Genomic DNA, 20,547 nt, shown 5'->3' on the forward strand with positions numbered 1-20,547 from the left:
TATTAAGTCCTATTTTTTAAAGCATATCCTCATTTGTTTGTTTTCCTGAGCCTCTGAACTGGATTTCATCTGGTATGTATTGCACAGGTTTGCACACTTGATTGTACGCTACCTTAAAGCATCCTCTTGTGTTCTGGACACGGTTATTTTTCTCCATGGTAAGGTGATAAGTTACTTCTCTGAGGACTTGCCACCTTAGAATGCAGTGGTGACATCACCTGCTCAGGCTCTGTCTGCAATGTGGAATTTAGTATTTTCCAACTTCTGGTCTAACTTGAACTTCATAATTAAGCAGAGCCGCCTTTTGAGGGAACAGTAGGGTGTCTGCCCCTAAACGTCTGTGTAAATGCAGAGACACATTTGGGAACATAACTGACTTTTATGTACAGAAGCCAGATGCATTTCATGCCCATGCATGCTTAGGGAAGCAAGTTCATCTCATCTATCACAATAAGCATCTGTGCCACTGAATTCCACTGCAGGATACTTTTCACACTTAGACAACAAAACATTTAAGGAAATAAAAGCTCTTTCCAATAAAAATGTGCATCAAATACTGTGTGTATGTTTAAAAAAAAACCTTCCTCTATAAGATAAGGCCACAGGAACTACTAAAAAAGCATTCTTGAAATACATTTTCTGATAGGCATCTAGGCCCTTGCCCTATATAAGATTTAAGGAAAGTGATGTGTGTGTCTTTATACTTGAAAGGCTGTTTTCAACAGCAAAGGGTATGCTTTGAGGTATCAATATAGTTTTGAGAATGCAAAAGTTTAAAAGAAATGGAATGCATATTCTCCAGGTATGAACATGCAATTGTCATTATTTTCCTACCATCTACTAGATTAGAAACAGAAGAAAAATTATGGAAATGTCTGTTTTCCCTCAATAGGAGTACCTATTTATTAAAGTTAATTAATTACTATTCTTTAAACATTTTCAAAATAGACTCATAAGTGACAACTTTCAGAGAAAACAAGGGTTTTTGGATGTAAATATTTACTTATAACATGGATAAAATAATTTTGTTAAATATTAACTCCATATTCATAATGTTCTCTATTGTTTTTGCATTTTGTTTAACAATAGAGAATCTAAGACATTTAGTGTTCATGAGTTTCATACAGTTTCCTGTCAATGTACTTTGTCTTTTTTTTATTGGACTACTAATCATTTATTTATGATTTGTTGGAACTACTCATATTTTAAATATGTCAAGTGAATTGCAAGCACTTGTTGCTGATTTGATATTTGCTTTTTACACATATTCATTGTATCCTCTGAAAAAGAAAAGTTTTATATTTTAACAAATTCCAATCCATAATTTTTTTTTTAAATTTTCTGTTATTGGTTAGGGCTATGTTTGGTTATTTAATTTTAACCGTAATGTTGCAAGTGATATTTGTCTATGGTATTTTTTCTTTATATTTTGGAAAAGTGTATTTGACATCCACTATGGAATTAATATTTATTAATGACATATTATACCTTTGTGCAACTATAAAATACATATAGCCAATTATCTGAACACCATTTTATGAACTGTTTATCACTTATCCACTGATTTGAAACACTATCTTTATCATATATTGGATTTTAGGTTTATCGAGATTATGTAACATGAAATTATTTAATTATGAAATTATGTGAATTCAAGCATGACAGTCAGCTCTTCTTCCCCACCACTACCCTGTAAAAGGATGGATGGAATAATTGCTTCCCTATGGCTTAAGTGTATGAGAGGTATACAACATGGTCTTGATGAAGTGGGAACTACACAGAAACTGTTTTTGGTCCTGAAATGTACTCCAGCTTTACCAATTTGTTCTACACATATACCATTGAGGGTAGAAGCTGAATTTTGCTAATGATTATATTTACACTACTTAACATTGTGCCAGATACTGAGTAGATGCTTAGAAACATGTTTAATGACTTGTTTTATTGATAGAGACCTAATTATCTGCTGTAGTGGTGCTATCTCATTCAGAATCATTTTGACCAGCCTTTCTCCATCATGAATAAAACACTTATTTACACACTTGTGTACATGCACATGTGCATAGAAACACACACACCCTTTGCAGAGACAAACTGCATCGAAAGCATGTACAAACATTATAGTATTTTTGTTGATTCTGACCTGATTCTGATTCTATTGTATACATTTTCATTCTGATCACAATAACAATAAAAATAGAAAACTATAAGTTGTGAAGCTGGAAGATGCAGAACATGAAAGATCGAATTACCAATTTTTTTTTCTATTTTCTTTAGTTGGCTGCTGATAAAATCAGAAAAGTAATGGACACAAAAATGAAAGTATGCAATGTGTGTGCGTGTGTGTGTGTGTGTATCACATGCACTCGTTTCCATGATGTACATATGGAATTTCATAACCAGCCAAACTAAGCTTCATAAGTGAATGAGAAATAAAATCCTTTACAGACAAGCAGATGCTGACAGATTTAGTCACCATCAGACCTGCCTTCCAAGAGCTCCTAAAGGAAGCACTAAACATGGAAAGGAAAAACCAGTACCAGCCACTGCAAAAACACACCAAAATATATAAACCAATGAAACTAGGAAGAAACTGCTTCAACTAATGTGCAGAATAACCAGCTAACATCATGATGACAGGACCAAATTCACACATAACAATATTAACGATAAATATAAATGAGCTAAATGCCCCAATTAAAAGACATACACTGGCAAATTGGATAAAGAGTCAATACCCACAGGTGTGCTGTATTCAGGAGACACATCTCACTTGCAAGGACACACATAGGCTCAAAATAAAGGGATGGAGGAATATTTACCAAGCAAATGGAAAGAAAGAAAAAAAAAGCAGGAGTTGCAATCCTAGTCCCTAATAAAACAGACTTTAAACCAACAAGGATAAAAAAGGACAAAGAAGGGCATTACATAGTAGTAAAGGGATCAATGCAACAAGAAGAGCTGAGTATCCTAAATATATATATATGCCAAATACAGGAGCACCAGGATTCATAAAACGAGTTCCTAGAGACCTACAAGGAGACTTAGACTCCCACACAATAATAGTGGGAAACTTTAACAACCCACTATCAATATTAGACAGATCAACAAGAAAGGAAATTAACAAGGATATTCAGACTTGAACTCAGCTCTGGTCCAAGTGGACCTAATAGATACCTACAGAACCCTCCACCCCAAATCAACAGAATATACATTCTTCTCAGCACCACATAGCACTTATTCTGAAATCAACCACATAATTGGAAGTAAAACACTCCTCAGCAAATGCAAAAGAATGAAAATCATAACAAACAATCTCTCACACCACAGTGTAATCAAATTAGAACTCAGAATTAAGAAGCTCACTCAAAACTGCAGAACTACATGGAAACTGAACAACCTGCTTATGAATGACTACTGGGTAAATAGCAAAATTAAGGCAGAAATAAATAAGTTCTTTGAAACCAATGAGAACAAAGACACAACATATCAGAATTTCTGGGATACAGTTAAAACAGTGTTTAGAGGGAAATTTACAGCATTAAATGTCCACATTAGAAAGTGGGAAAGATCTAAAATAGACACCCTAACATCACAATCAAAAGAAGCAATGGAAAACACATTAAAAACCTAGTATAAAACAAGAAATAACTAAGATCACAGCAGAACCGAATGGGAGAGAAACACAAAAAAACCTTCAAAAAAAAATCAATGAATCTAGGAGTGGGTTTTTTGAAAAGATTAACAAAATAGATAGACCGGTAGCCAGACTAACAAGGAAGAAAAGAGAGAAAGATCAAATAGACACATTAAAAAACGATAAAGGGGATATCACCACTGATCCCACAGAAATACAAACTATTATTAGAGAATACTGTAAACACCTCTACACAAATAAACTAGAAAATCTAGAAGAAATGGATAAAGTCCTGGACACATACACCCTCCCAAGACTAAAGCAGGAAGAAGTCAAATCCCTGAATAGACCAATAACAAGTTCTGAAATTGACTCAGTAATTACTAGCCTACCAACCAAAAAAAGCCCAGGACCAGATGTCTTCACAGCCGAGTTCTACCAGAGGTACAAAGAGGAGCTGGTACCATTCCTTCTGAAACTATTCTGAACAATAGAAAAAGAAAGACTCCTCCCTAAATCATTTTATGAGGCCAGCATCACTCTGATTCCAAAACCTGGCAGAGACCCAATAGAAAAAGAAAATTTCAGGCCAATATCACTGATGAACATCGATGCGAAAATCCTGAATAAAATACCGGCAAGAGAATCCAGCAGCACATCAAAAACTTATCCACCACGATCAAGTTGGCTTCATGCCTGGCATGCAAGGCTGGTTCAACATATGCAAATCAATAAACATAATCCATCACATAAACAGAACCAATGACAAAAACCACATGATTATCTCAATAGATGCAGAAAAGGCCTTCAATAAAATTCAACACCCCTCATACTAAAAACTCTCAATAAACTAGGTATTGATGGAACATATCTCACAAAAATAAGAGCTATTTATGACAAATGCATAGCTAATATCATGCTAAATGGCCAAAAGCTGGAAGCATTACCTTTGAAAACTGGCCCAAGAGTAGGATGCCCTCTCTCCCCACTCTTATCAAGATAGTATTGGAAGTTCTGGCCAGGGCAATCGAGTAAGAGAAAGAAATAAAAGCATGCAAATAGGAAGAGAGGAAATCAAATTGTCTCTGTCTGCAGATGACATGATTGTATATTTACAAAACGCCACCACCTCAGCCCAAAAATTCCTTAACCTGATAAGCAACTTTGGCAAAGTCTCAGGATATAAAATTAATGTGCAAAAATCACAATCATTCTTATATACCAATAACAGACAAGCAGAGAGCCAAATCATTAGTAAACTCCCATTCACAATTGCTAAAAAGAAAACAAAATACCTAGGAATACAACCTACAAGGGATGTGAAGGACCTCTTCAAAGAAAACTACAAACCAGAGCTCAAGGAAATGACAGGACACAAACATATAGAGAAACACTCCATCCTTATGGATAGGAAGACTCAATATCATGAAAATGGCCATATTGCCCAAAGTAATTTATAGATTCAATGCTATTCCCATCAAGCTACCATTGACTTTCTTCACAGAACTAGAAAAAAACTATGTTAAATTTCATATGGAAGCAAAAAAGAGCCTGTGGAGCCAAGGCTAACCTAAGCAAAAAGAACAAAGCTGGAGGCATGACGCTGCCTGACTTCAAACTATATTACAAAGCTAAAGTAACCAAAACAGCATGGTGCTAATACCAAAACAGATATATAGACCAATGAAACAGAATAGAGGCCTCAGAAATAACACCACACATCTACAACAATCTGATCTTCAACAAACCTGACAAAAGCAAGCAATGGGGAAAGGATTCCCTATGTAATAAATGGCGCTGGGAAAACTGGGTAGCCATATGCAGAAAAGAGAAACTAGACCCCTTCATTATACCTTATAAAAGAATTAACTCAAGGTGGATTAAAAACATAAATGTAAAACCTAAAACTATAAAAACCCTAGAAGAAAACCTAGGCAATATGATTCAGGACATAGGTGTGGGCAAAGACTTCATGACTAAATCACCAACAGCACTTGAAACAACAGCCAAAATTGACAGATGGAATCTAATCAAACTAAAGAGCTTCTGCTCAGTAAAATAAACTATCACAAGAGTGAACAGGCAACCTACAAAATATGAGAAAATTTTTGCAATCTATCCATCTGACAAAGGTCTAATATCCAGAATCTAGAAGGAACTTAAACAAATTTACAAGAAAAAAAAAACAAACAACCCCATCAAAAAGTGGGCAAAGGATATGAACAGACACTCCTCAAAAGAAGATATGTATGTGGCCAATAAACATATGAAAAAAGCTCATTATCACTGTTCATTAGAGAAATGCAAATCAAAACCACAATGACATACCATCTCACACCAGTTAGAATGGTGATCATTAAAAATTCTGGAAACAGATGCTGGAGAAGATGCAGAGAAATAGGAACACTTTTACACTGTTGGTGGGCTTGTAAAATAGTTCAACCATTGTGGAATACAATGTGGTGATTCCTCAAGGATATAAAACCAGAAATACCATTTGACCCAGCAATCCCATTACTGGGTATATACCAAAGGATTATACATCATTCTACTCTAAAGACACATGTACATATATGTTTATCATGGGACTATTTACAATAGCAAAGACTTGGAACCAACATAATGCCCATCAATGATAGACTGGATGAAGAAAATGTGGCACATATTCACCATGGAATACTACACAGCCATAAAAAAGGATGAGTTCACGTCCTTTGCGGGGATATGGATGAAGCTGGAAACCATCATCCTCAGCAAACTAACACAGGAACAGAAAACCAAACACTGCATGTTCTCACTCATAAGTGGGTGCTGAACAATGAGAACATGTTGACACAGGGAGAGGAACATCACACACTGGGGTCTGTAGGTGGGTGTGGGGAAAGGGGAGGGAGAGCATTAGGACAAATAGCTAATGCATGTGGAGCTTAAAACCTAGATGACGGGTTGATGGGTGCAGCAAATTACCATGGCACAAGTATACCTATGTAACAAACCTGCATGTTCAGCACATGTATCCCAGAACTTAAAGTAAAATTTTAAAAAATGAAAGTATGCAATATGTGTATGTGTGTGTATACATACATATAAAACAAGCACTCATTTTCATTATGTACATATATGCACATTATGAGTGTGAATATATGTTAAATAATATCCTATCAGTTTTGTATTTGTAACACATATATGTACATGCATATACAACAAATAGAGGTGTTTTGCATAATAATTTCATTTATATTCATTTCATCAGCTAAGAACTAAAAAGAATTTAAATCAAAATCAATTATTCATTTACAGGTGTTTTTAACCATCATCTCCCCCTTTATCTTCACTTTTATGCCTCTTTGTATTGCCATTTTGTGACTTTTTTGCCATAAATTATACATATTTGGAACAGTCACTTTAAGAAATTCAATCTTTGGATAAGATCTCTAAGATTGATTTAGTATGAATACGTGTGTGGGCACACACTTGACAAAGAAAGGTCAGTTATAAATATATGTGTACACTTATCAAAATAATTCACATAAAATCTCTGAATAAAATTATCTGTATGCTTTTTCTGTCAATAAAAGCAATATAGTATAATTCTTGGTAGTAAACCTGTTTGTTTTCATTCTGTTGCCTACCATGTGAGCTGCCATGTTGGTATAAAACATCGATCATTTGATATTTTACTACAGCAAATAATAGTGATCCCCACGAAATAATAAATAAATCAGTGAGTTTCACGGAAATAAGTTTTTGGATGGATCAGATAATTTGAAGTTGTTAGTTTATTCTCCAGCAAGGTAAAAGAAAAAAGCTGTTAGTTTGTTCTCTATCAGGTGATCGAAGATGAAAACTAAAGTTCTCAAGGCCAGTGCATAATAACGGTGCCGTATTCTGTGCATCAATCACCATTACCAAATACCTATATTGCCAAATATTTCATGTACCGCTTTAGTGGTGATTAATCAATGTGCCATGGCACTGAAACTGAAACGAGACTTTGTAGTACAAGTGATATTCAAAGGGTTTTGAAAATTTATCAGCTCTATAGATATAGATGAAAATTTATCATCATCTATCTAGAAATCCTGTTTTTATAAATGTTACCTAGCCAAATATTGGTTTTATTTACTTAATATTTAGAAAACATGAGTTTAGTAAAAATTGTTCAGATTTTCTTAATGTAGTGTGTGAAATTACTATGTAATTATACAAGAAATATGCTACACAGCTGAATACACAAAGAGGTCAGCAGAGGGAGCAAAAGGTGCCTTTCCACTATAATCCACAGCAACATCACCCGCTCTTCTCTCTACATCATCGATGTATGTCATCTAAAGTCCTGTGCAAATGCCACCTCAACACGAGTCCTCTAGCCTTGCCTTCTTATCAGAAGCAGCTCGAAAGCCCCGATAATTCTAGAACCACTGAAAAATACACACTTGTTGCAAGGATTGAAAAGCCTCATATTGCAAATTCAGAATTCACAGTACTGAAAAAATTCATAATTTTTTTAAAGCTACAATACTGTGAACTATACAAAATGAATTATGTTGGGATCCGATGACTCTCTTCATTCCAGCCTATCTTATATTTTCTCATTCATTTCTCCACATAGTCACAACAACAGACTCACTATTACATTTCATTAATGGCTATTTTATAATAAATGATCTCAATAGCATTTCTGAAACCTCTGCTGTTCTGGTTTTACAGAGCTCTTGAATTTTTGAATGAGTTAGTTTTTGATTGAAAAAGACCTGACTCTTATGCTTAGAAAAGCCATCATTTCTTTCTGTAAGCTTTCCGTCTTCTATAAGCTTTACATGTTCCATAAGCAAACATTCGCTGGTTTTGTGATCAAACTAGAGAGGCAAATTCAGTTAATAATAACAACGTCATTTATCATCCTCAAATCTAGTGTTATGGATAATACGATCTCCACAAGGAGACGGTTGCACGAGCGACAAGAGAAAGACAATCAACAGTCTTTTACTCATACCAAGATATGTCCACACACACTTGTTTCAACAGTCAAAGTAACGCCATATGTCCCCAGTGATGTGGGTGGGCAAAAGGAACAGTTGGCCTGCTAATGAGGGCCATATGTACACGCAGCCTATCGTACCATCCTTCTTACTTATGGTTGCTGAAAACTCAGTGGAAGAGCTTGCTCTGAGGAATGGCATGGCTGGAGGAGGAGAGGCTTCCTTAAGAGCAGGAAAGGACCATTTGTTGTACAACTACTGTATCTCTGAAACTGGGAGCTAAAGATACGCATGTACGTTACTCATTCTTATTAAGAGTTACTTACGCATCCGTAGAGTTCTTTACTCCAGTTTCACCTTCTTTCACTAAATTCTTTTGCATTTATGTGCAAAGGGATTTTGGGCCCTTTTCAAAAATTACTTTTCCTAATCAATCTTGTTAATTTGATGTTCATTTACATCGGCTTCTCTTTATTTTTAGCTTGATTTCCAGAAAAATTATACTTTCTTTGACATTGTTAAATGTTACAATATTAAAAGAAATGAAAAAGACTTAAAAACTTAGAATATTTGAATGAGGGTTTCTGGAAGGCAGAGAGAACAATAAGGCAAAAGTACTTACTGCACTACTGTTCCAAAGTAAAAGAAAAACAAAGATTTTAAAAATGATTATAGCAGCTTTGTATCTCAACCAGGGTTTCCTTTGAAATTTCTACAACTGCAAACACTATTCAGCAATTTGCACTGATTATAAAATTTATTGTTTTAAGGTCAATTGTGATACTATGATCAGATAATATAATTTACTTTACTCTTAATGGCTTCATTTTGACAACGGAGGGAGCTTTCAGGAAGGACAACGCTTCCTGCACAACAACCAGTAAAGCAGGTCACATCCATTTTCAATATAATTTTAAGAAAAATGAAGGACAAACTACTTGTGAGGCAGCAAGAATTCATTTGCATTAAATTAATTTGAACAGGGCATTTCAAGTTCTCTCTGGCAACAATGGAATAAAGGGGAAAATGAATCTATCTTATGCAATGATCCTCTTCTAGGTTACAGAAAGATTTGAAAGGCTGACATGACCATTGCTAAATTTCTTCTAGAAGTCTATGATTAGTGTCATAGATATAACTCATGAGATAAAATATTCACAAAGAATGTCTGTGAACTGCATCAATTGTGATGGAACTACTGTCTAACATCCCTTTGAAAAGTTATATTCTGCAAAGGTTAAAAAAACACCAACCTTTCGATGCTTTCTTATATGGATGAGCTTTTGTCAACAAGAACTAAGCTTCACAATTAAGCACTATGGAAGATAATGTTCTAGGTTAATTTAAACCTAACTAATCCAGGACTTGGCCTTGATAAATAATGGGTTTAATTAATATTTTTGACCCTAGCAGTGCAAATACTTTTACTTATATTTTACTAAAGCTAGTTTTGACAAATCTAAGGGTATTTAATTTATCAGTATCTGTTGTCAGATGAAAACTTCCCCATCAATACCTTCTAATGGTTCAAAAATAAACTGTTACCCCCACAGATACATTGTTTTTCCATGCGTAAGCAAGTACATTAATTTCAGGGTCTCAAGGCATAAAAGTGATATTACCACTTGTGATAGGCTGCATAATAGTCCCAAAAGATGTTCTTCACCTAATCTCCCGGCCCTGGGAATGTGCTGCCTTACACAGCCAAAGGACTTGTAGATACGATTCATTTAAGGATCTGGAGACAAGGTGATTATCCCAGATCATCCACGTGAGTCCAAAGTAATCACAGGAGTCCTTAGATGAAGTGGAGAGAAGGACTCAAAGTTAAAGGAGGAGACAGCGCGGAGACAGAAACAGAAATAAAAGCAACGCACCTTGAAAATGGAGGAATGGGGAAAAGACAATGAAGACAGGTGCCACCAGAAGCAGAAAATGCAAGAGAATGGATTCTCCCCTCAGCACCTCGAGAAGGAACCCACACTGCAGACACATTGACTTAGCCTAATTAAAGTGATTTTGGACTTCTGACCTTTGAAACTGCAAGACAATAAATATGTGTTAAGTTATGTAAATGTGTCGTAATTTGTTATAGCAGCAGTAATACAACTAATACACCACTACAATAAGCAAAGGAAATAAAGTGCAATAGTGACAAACTTAAGGGTTTCCAGGAAAGAGAAACGAAGTGGTAAACTCAATCACAGGATTATATTAGTAACTGTAGTATATGTTACTTGCTTACCCTTTCAATCACATTATTGCTGTAATTATCATTATCATCCAATCAATATGATTACACCAGTATGTATAACTTAGACATGAAAATTTTTTTCTATTTCACTCTTCCCATAATTCCATGCAGCTACCCCTAAGCAACTATGTATCTGATGAAGCTAATATTTTCAGGGAAAATCTTCCATGTTAAGCAGAAAATTTACATCTAAAATTAAATTCTTTTAAGGCAGTCTGGGGACAATACCTAGAAAATTCAAACATTACTTCTCAAGAATACCACTAGCAGTGAGTTTGTGACGCTATCTTCCACCAACTGAATCAAAATTAATTTTAAATATTTTCAAAGCAATATTTTAAAAAATCGTGTACACATTTTTTCCTCTTGGTAAAAATAAACCACTTCTCAACCATCCATTATATTTATGTTAGTTACATGAAGTCCATACATGAATTATCATACCACAAATAGAAAACTATTTAAATAGAAAAATCTCACTTGGTGCTGACAGAATGACAGCATAAAACTGTTAAGCATGAGGAGAAAGTTGTTTGCAGTGTAAATATTTCCCTTTTCCTATCAAAGTGTGTCCTGTGATCTAGCGCTCTTCTCTCCACATGCTTAAGTACAGCAAAAGTTATAAAAACACTCATTCTAGTTTTCTATACTTTAATGGTTGTAGAACATCAGAAGAGAATTGGGAGATGGGAATGTTTTGTGCTTGACATTGCATTTGAGGGGAAAATAAAAACTTGGACATAATATGTGGGATGTCTTCACAGTAATACATGGGAGGGCAAGCAAAAAATGCTATCAAATTTCTACCATGCGCTGAGCCCCTTATATAAACAAATATCCAGCCTTTCTAATGTACTAACAACCACTCTTCATAGCAGGTATTCTATTCCCAGCTTGTAGGTAAGAAACAAAGCTTCAGAAAGGGATCTTCACCAATGTCACACAGTCAATAAAAGGCAGAACTAGGGCAAATATCAATAATAAAAATAGCAATCTAATCCTAATTGGACCTGGCACTGTTCTAAGAAGAAAATCATTAACAAAGGATTTTGAGTTACCACACTCTTAGTCTCCCCGTTTTACAAAAGAAGCAACTGGGGTAAAGTGAAGCTATGCCGTTTCTTTTCAAGCTCATATACCTAACAAGATACCACTTTAATCATGGGTCTCTGATAGATCGTGTACCTCATTTCTAGCGTTTGCTGAGATTTTTCTTATTAACCCTAAGCAAGTATTTGATCCCTGGTAAGTATGCTGTAATTTTTTCACCGCTCATTCTTATCACGGTTCTTCAAGAAAAGTACAGTTCAACACATTTGTCCTATTTGGTTACAAATTTTGAAATTCAAAATATGTATCACACTAAGCTGTTAGCTCCATTTGGAATTTTAAAAAACTAAATTTTTCACTCAGTTAAAAAAAATTGCATTGTTTACTCCCATATCTACAATATAGCTTATAAGTGTATATTTGTATTGAAAACATAATTTTCTACAACTTTTATAATATTTAAATATTATTTAAGGTTTTAATAATATTTAAATATTTAAATAATACATTTAAAAACATAGTTCAACAAGTCCGAATAATCCATCACTTACTTATGACAGAATATTTGTTCAGTATCTTCTGTTTGTTCACTCTTGTGTAATATATCCTATTTTAAGAATCAAAAACTTCTCTTAATGTCAACACTACAGCCTCTTCACAATTCCTACTTATTCCTAATTACCCTTCAGGAGCAAATAAAATGAATTTATCCCAAATTTCTTTGCTTTGAAACAACTTCAGTGAAAATGGTGGTTGTCAACCATATCTACCATTCATATATCCCATTGTTTTCTGCATTAAATTTCATCTAATACTCCTTATGCCATCAGTGTCACTACAAAGGGGGACAGGGGATGAATCTCATCATGAACAAAGGTATATACACTAGATCTTAGGATGTTCAATCATTTTCTTACTCTATTATGTCCCATCTGAACTACTCATATTAAAATGAGCAACTATATGAACATGGTACTTTTAAGAAAGGATGTTCAAAAATTAATTCATATCTTGTACAAATTGGTATCCAAGAAATCATGACCTAATAGGCATCACATATGTGAATGAAAAAATTCACTTTCAGCAATGAATGTTGATGACACTCCTTTAGCAAGAGTTGTACCGAGCTACCCACAACTCCTCAGCACTCACTATTCTCATACATGCGGTCGGACAATGTCCAAGGGTGCAGTGATTCTGTCCAGAGGCTTTTCTGGGCCGTTAGAGCTGTCTCAGCCTGTGTACAGGGTTATACAGACACTCTAGGGCATTCATGACTCTGATCACTGGAGCAGCCCTGTACTAACTGCAAATTTATGGAGGAAACTTTCAAGTCCTCTTGCCCCCCAGTTGGGGTAACTCTGTTACCTATTTCATGTGGTCTCAGTTCTCCAACAAAAATGATCTCGGCCTGCTCATCTTACTTCCATTTCACTACATGGCATAACTAGAAGTTGACTAGGTATTCTGCTTTAATGTATATGCAAAGCCCTCTTGTTCAGGAATGTTTGTAGAATAATATTTCTAAATTAGGAATACAATTGGTCTTGTTCTTTCCTGAGGGATAAAATGTCATCTCTCTTCTTCTCTCCCTCTCTCCTTTCTTCCTAACTCAGCTAACCCTCTATCTGAAAGAATTACAAAGGAAGAAATCTAGGGCATTGTTTAGCATTCTCAGGAGGATTGGAAATGTTGGAATGACAGCGAGTATCACACATACACTGCTTGAAGTATTTTGTAGGATCCAAGGGAAGAGAAAATTTTGACATTCCAGAAAATTTAAGTCATCCTTTTAATATCAGGACCAGAAAGAAACAGGTCACACGGGCAAGAGCCATAAAACTAATTATCTTGACTCTTTCCAGAATACCTGAGCTATAAATGTACAGGGAATCCTGTAATCAGATGCAAAGTTGTGTATAATATACTTAGTTCCCAAATGTAACTAGGAATTTTATGTATATAATGTGAAAAATCGTTCCAAAGTATTTGAGACTCCAAAAACTTTCCTAGCTAGCATTCAATATTCTTGCTTAACTTCTCCTTATACCCCTAACTGTATTGAGCATGCATAGACACACAAAAGCTAGGATCAACTATTACCGCTTAAGAAAGAAAAGGAGGAAAAAGGCTGTATTATAGGGATTTAGTTTTCTTCCTCAACTCTTGAAGAAGCCTATTTGTATCAGCCCATGTCAGACAACAAAGTACTTATCAATAAAGTTTTATGAATGTGGTCACATATGAAATATAAGAGCATTCAGTTTCTACCTCTCCTTTTCTCATAAATCCTACATCAGATAGACATTAGCTATATCTGCCAATGTTTCCACGGAATCTTAAAGACTATTCACTGCAAAGCTGGCAGTGTAGCCTGAAAGCAAGTTATGTCTGCGTTGCAACTTCACACTAAGTGGTTTAAAAATACAGCTAAATGCGGCCTGTCTTTATCTTGATTATAAGACATAAATTATCCCAAGAATATTCTTAGTAAAAATTGGGTCTCCCGGTCAAGCCACTTCTATTAAGAAGGACACAGGTCAGTTTTTAGGAGTTTAGGTGTTATTTGGAAGTTAGGAGCATCTAAATATGGAATATAACTCCATTAAATTATAGTATATTTTATATCAAAGAGAAACGACAAAAATAAGAAATGTTTTAAGTATTTTTTCGTATAGCGTGTTCATATATAATTACTTCAGTAGTCTCAATGTAGTCATGCAATTGTTTGGGTAAAGAACTAAACTTGAAGTTAAATAGCATAGGTCTGAATTCTTATGGTTTATAACATTCATATATTTTATATGTTCCAGAATAATATGTAATTTCTAAGTTTATAACATAATAATTACAGAAATCTAGGTAAAGTAATACTTCTGTGACACAGTCTCTTCATCTACAAAATGGAATATTGCTTTTCTCCTTAAATTTATATTAAAAATTGGAGAAGTAATATATGTGAAAGAACCTTACATTAAATATGCAAGTTTTATTTGTTGAATTCAAACAGTCATTAAAGAACAAAATAAAACATTACATTTGGATTAACAAAGTAGATACATATATCTCAATCTGAGAAACCTTTAAGCTCTCTTGACCATAAAATGACATTGGATCCTATAAGAGAGTTTGGTAAATATTTGAAAGATATTTCAATTTCACACCTAAATGTTGATTCTGACATTTATTTCCTAAACTTATCATTTGTATACTTACCTGCTATTAAATCCACAGGGGTCATGTCACTAACTGTATGCCCACCGATTTTATTGAGAGGTATTCAGCAAGGCCCACAAAGTAAGTATTGAATTTTTTTAAAAAACAGACCCAAAACACCTAAAAGCAAAACACTTAGTAAATTCTTATAATCATGAAGATCACAAATTAGTGCTATTAGTAAGAAAGAAACTTCTAAACCAAATAAAGTCCTAATACCTCCAACGAATTTTGTCTCTCTGATACACACACACACGATTAAAAAAAAAAAATGAAGGAAATGTAAAAAAATAAATAAATGAAGGAAGTTCTGTGGGAAATGTCCATAATTTCATGCCCAGAATTTCCCTATCAATCTCTTTCCCCAAAGTTCTTCCGAGAAAATAAAGTTGCCTTTCTCTCAACGTTAACTCATCACTTTTCTCATAGCATTTTCAAAAGAAATATTTCCTGTCAGCCGGCCACTTAAACTTTGTGCTGTTAAAGAAATCCAAAAAGGTATCAATTTTGCAACAAAGGATAAAGAGGAGACGAAGTGAACCAACATGGCTTTTAAGCTAAATTGCCGTCACCTGTCACAGGTTGTCTAGCGAGCCTCAAGTTCCCTCTAATAAGCTTATGGAGGGTGCGGAGCAAAGGCACCTCAAGGTGCTCTGCGGGTTTTCCCCTGGTAAATTAGGCTGAAAGGAAAAGAGTCCCACCCCCCACCCCCAAACTTGGAGACCAGGGCTGCCCTGCCGAATGCTGTGCCCAGACCTCCTACTTCCACGCCCTTCCAGTCCTTTCCTCGGCTTGGAAAATTGGGCATGAGGCAAGCAAAAGGAAGGACAGAAGGCCAAAACGGGCATCCGGGAAGCCAAATTTCTGTCTCAAAAGCTCGTCTAGAAACGCGTACATAGCGCGTGCCTTGCGGACATCTCCTAAAACCCCGTTCACTGAAGCTAATTCCTCCCGAACGCCCCCACGCCGGCTGAGGATCGCAACCGCCCATCCGCCCCTCCAGCCTGTGCAGCCGCCCCCAAAACCTCCCGTGAATCGGGAAATGTCAAGGCAGCAGCGCTTGGGGAGCCGAGCAGCCTCGCCAGTTCCAAGTCTCTGGTTCGAGACCCCTCGCTTCGCCTCTTTGGGGAACTCACCTGGAGTCAGGTTTAGATGGCAGCCTCCACCCAGGGGACCGGGAAGCGGCCCCGGGAAGCGCCGCCGCGTCCTGTGAATAACGAGCGCAGCGCAGCGGAGCAGCTCCCCCTGGACTGGCCGCTCCCCGATTCCTCCCGCTCTGTCCGGGAACCGTCCCTCCGTTCTTTCCTCTCCCTCCCCTGCCTGCAGCCGCCGCGCTCCCTCCTCCTGCTGGCGGCTCAGGGCTGTGCTTCCGCCTCCCTCCTGCGGGCGCACGAGCTGCCCGCGCTGCTAATGAGCAGGCTCCAGGCTCCGCCCGGCCAGGGGTGCGCACACGCCCCACGCCGGAGACGAGCTCCCGGGAGCGGAGCTATGGATACGCCTGGTGCGGCCGCTGGAGAAATGAACTGGAGGAGGCATCCAGCATCTCACACTTTCTGGCCACTCAGCTTAACTAAGCCATAACCCCAGACTTCTTCCTAAATCTCCAGTAATTTACAGGTGCTGAAAAGTCAATGAGGGGTTTGAGCACAATCTGTGTTAACAGTATTGCCAGTATAGAGATGCTAATCTGGCTAGATTCTAGGGATGAAATGTTCAAGGGACGGTATATGATTCTTTCTGGTGGTTATTTTGACATATTTTGGCTATACTTACAGATCTGTAAAATAAACCAGCAATCTTCTAATCATGACAACACAGATTCCTAATTGAAGGCAGCTGATACTTATTAAATACCAGGCTCTGTTTAATAGGCTCTTCTTTCCCAGCTGATCTTTACTACAATTCTGTGAGCACTACTAGCACCCCTATTCTATATTTTAAGAATTTGGGTTTAACTTTTAAAACAAGAAGGTCTTAAAACAAGACTAAGGATCATGTCCAACCTTGCAGAGATTCTAAGTTTCTGAGCCTAAATAATAACTGATATCTGTAGCTCCCACAACCCATACCCTGTGTGTAATGTGTTGCAGCATCTTGGATGGTACTGTGTAACTGAACCAACAAAGATAATAGGACCATCAGCAAATACACACCACGAGACTAATGAATACCTAGAATCCTAGTGAGACTTGTAAATAGTCAAGCACCCTAAGTAACAATAGTTCAAGTGCATGCTAAACATGGTGATTACTTATAAAAGAACAGCAACCAGTATGAGTGAAGACAGGCAAATAATGTTCAAAATGTTCAGAATCAATGTCCAGCCACTTATGAGTTGAATTCCCCACTCTAAAAAGGAGGCCAGATGTGATGTATTCTAAGAAGTCTACAATGGGCGTGGTCTTTTCGCAACCAAAAAGGGCTTTTTAAACACTTATATCCCATTAAGAATATGCAATAGCTAATTAATATTAAATCTGAAAATCAGTGATAATTTATTTCAACTAACCTTACATGAAAAAATCATTACTCATTCAAGCTTTTAGAATTAGATTAAATAGCATTGAGTATCAAATTTACTTCAACCCATAGAAATAATAGACAGTTAATTAATAAAGTAAGTAATTTAATTAACTTTACTTTTGTGTCATGATGTATTTTTCCTTAGGAAAAGGATAAGACATTTTTTCCATGGTATAAAACACTAGAATATGACTTTTATATTTTTCTTCATGAAGATTAAAGAATTAATAAAATAAGTACAGACATATTGTCAACAAATCTATCCAGATCATTCATTCTCCACTCAAGAAATTATGCTAGGCAAGCTTTATTTCTCCATATGTACAAGGCAATTCAGAGGTCAAAAATTTGAAAACACTTCAATGAACATCAACCATTAATTAACTAAGAGTAGATTTTATTTATAAACAACTTTAAAAGACTATAAAAAAGGTATAACAAACTTCTACTTTATCAGTACTGCTACTCCTGTTGAACACAAAGATATATAATTATAGTTTTCTCCCTATTTAAAATATTTATTGATTCTGGCATAATAATGTCATACTCATCCCTCAATAATCAGTGTACATGGAACCAGAAATCTTTTCTTTCACCTAGTCAATTTAAGTATTTCTGTGTTTTGCATGTTAACACTCTATTTATTCTGTGTTTCTAGTGCTTATCCTCAAAATTTTTATAGTTCCGTTCACATATGAATTCTACCAATCAGCACTATATATAAATAATGCAACGTATAAAATGTGTTAAATAAATGGATGTAAGATTTATGCTAAATTTTTCACATAGTAAGTACTTCAAAACCCTTATTATTTTTCCTTAAGCTTTTATGTGCATATATTTTATCTCTCCAACTAAAGAATAAACTTCTAAATAAGAAGAGTTTTGTCTATAAATTTTACGCATTTTAATACATTATTAATCTAAAACCTTGGACTAGAGTTTGGAATTCTTTTATGTATTCATTTATTGATTCAAAAAATAGGTGTCCATGCCATTTTTTCTAAACCTTGTGCAAGATGTAGGGTATACAATGATGTCCAGACTTTAGAGTCCTTGACCTCATGGCGTTTAAAGTGCAGTAATGTACAGTAATTTTAAAATCTATTTATTATTATTTAAAACAATAAATGAATACATTCTTGTCGAAAATAACTGAAAAGTCTGTCTGAATTCCCTGGCCAAGGCCAAAACATGAAAGCAAAAGAGCTGCCTGAAAACAGTGCAAGCCACTCTCCAGAGGGTTTCTCTGTTGAAACAGCACATCGCATTATGGAAATAATGAGAAAAATTAGTAACTGTGCAAACGACAACACATATGCATCTTTGTGGTTTCTGACCTTTTAGCATCGTCGAAGCAAGACCACAAACCTTTCAATACCAGGCGTGGTATTAATCTTGCACAGAATATAATGTTTTCACATATTTTATTCTGATTTCCTACAAAGTAATTTCAATTTCTAGCTAAAGCTAATGGATTTTTCTAGTGAAAACATTGTGTACAGAATGACTTTCCAGTGAGATCCGCGTACCATGCGCCATTTTCATGTTCGTGCTCATTTCTCTGAAGTCTGTTTGCCTTTAATTCACCATAATAAAATTCCTTGTGTACTTTTATTGGCAACCATTGCATAGTGACACTTGCATCCAAATGTAATTCCATTTGAGCTTGGCAGTGTTTGCTTTTTTATCAGAAGAGGAAAGTTAGAGGGAACAAGGGGCAAAGATGTGTGTAAGAATATCTGAGGGACCATCACAGCATCATCACAAATTCAAGATTTTTTTGAAACATTAGACAAGGGACTGACAGCCATGCCCTGGGATGGCTGAAACACTTCACAACCTGCTCATGTTTATGACCAAAATCATCACCTAAAATGAATTCAATGTGTCAATATCATAATATTGTTTGTGTATAAGTAATCATGAAGCAGTTAGGGAAGGGAGTATAATCTAGTAAGAAATTGGAACAAAAAGTGTTAGACAAAATTCAAGAAGATTTAAAAGAAGAAAATTAACCTGTCTGATCTGAACAGAATTGGAAAAGCACATCAATCATAGCTCTATACATTGACCATAGACTTAAAGCATAACATAAAAATAAAGAAGGCAGATAACTCAGGAAAACATTTCTATTAAATCTACTCCGTAAAGTTTTCCCATACTTTTATTTTACTAACAGGAGCATACATTTAAATCTGACAAAATCATATATATTTTGTTGATTCAATTTGTAGCAGATAGAGGAGCATGTCCCAGTGCTATGACAGTGAGTTGTCACTATAACATACCACTGCTTTACATCTTACCCACAGGCTAAAATGTTTACCCCTAGAGTCGTGACTTTGTATATGACAGGAGATTGCTACTAAAAGTAAATATATTTGGCTGAAGGGTAGATACAACTTTAGGCCATTGTATCATTCACTAAAATTTAGCTGGCATTTACATATTTACCTGCTTAGTTCATATGACAAATATGTTTGAGAGACTGCCATATACAAAAAAAAAAGATGGAACCATCTTAAAAATTTAGAGATTACTTAAAGAAATGGAACTGAAGGGTTAACTGTGATGGCAAGAATGAAGAGAGCAAAACCAGAGGGTACTTCAAGGAGAACAGGCATGAGAGAGGCATTATAATTTGGAGGGTGCTATGATTTGAACCTATGTGCCCATCCAAAGTTTGTATGTTGAAACTAAAATCCCAGGACAATGACATCAAGAGATGGGGCTTTTGGTTAAGTGATTAAGTGAAGAAGGATCCACCCTCATGAATGAGATAAACGTCCTCGTAAAAGATGCTTTAGAGGAATGCCGGGCTCCTCAGTCTCTTCTGCCATGTCGTCACATTGTCCGTTTTTGCCCACTTTTGTCACGTGAAG

The sequence above is a fragment of the Symphalangus syndactylus genome, chromosome 2 (genome assembly GCF_028878055.3).
Source record: "Symphalangus syndactylus isolate Jambi chromosome 2, NHGRI_mSymSyn1-v2.1_pri, whole genome shotgun sequence".
Lineage (NCBI taxonomy): Eukaryota > Metazoa > Chordata > Mammalia > Primates > Hylobatidae > Symphalangus > Symphalangus syndactylus.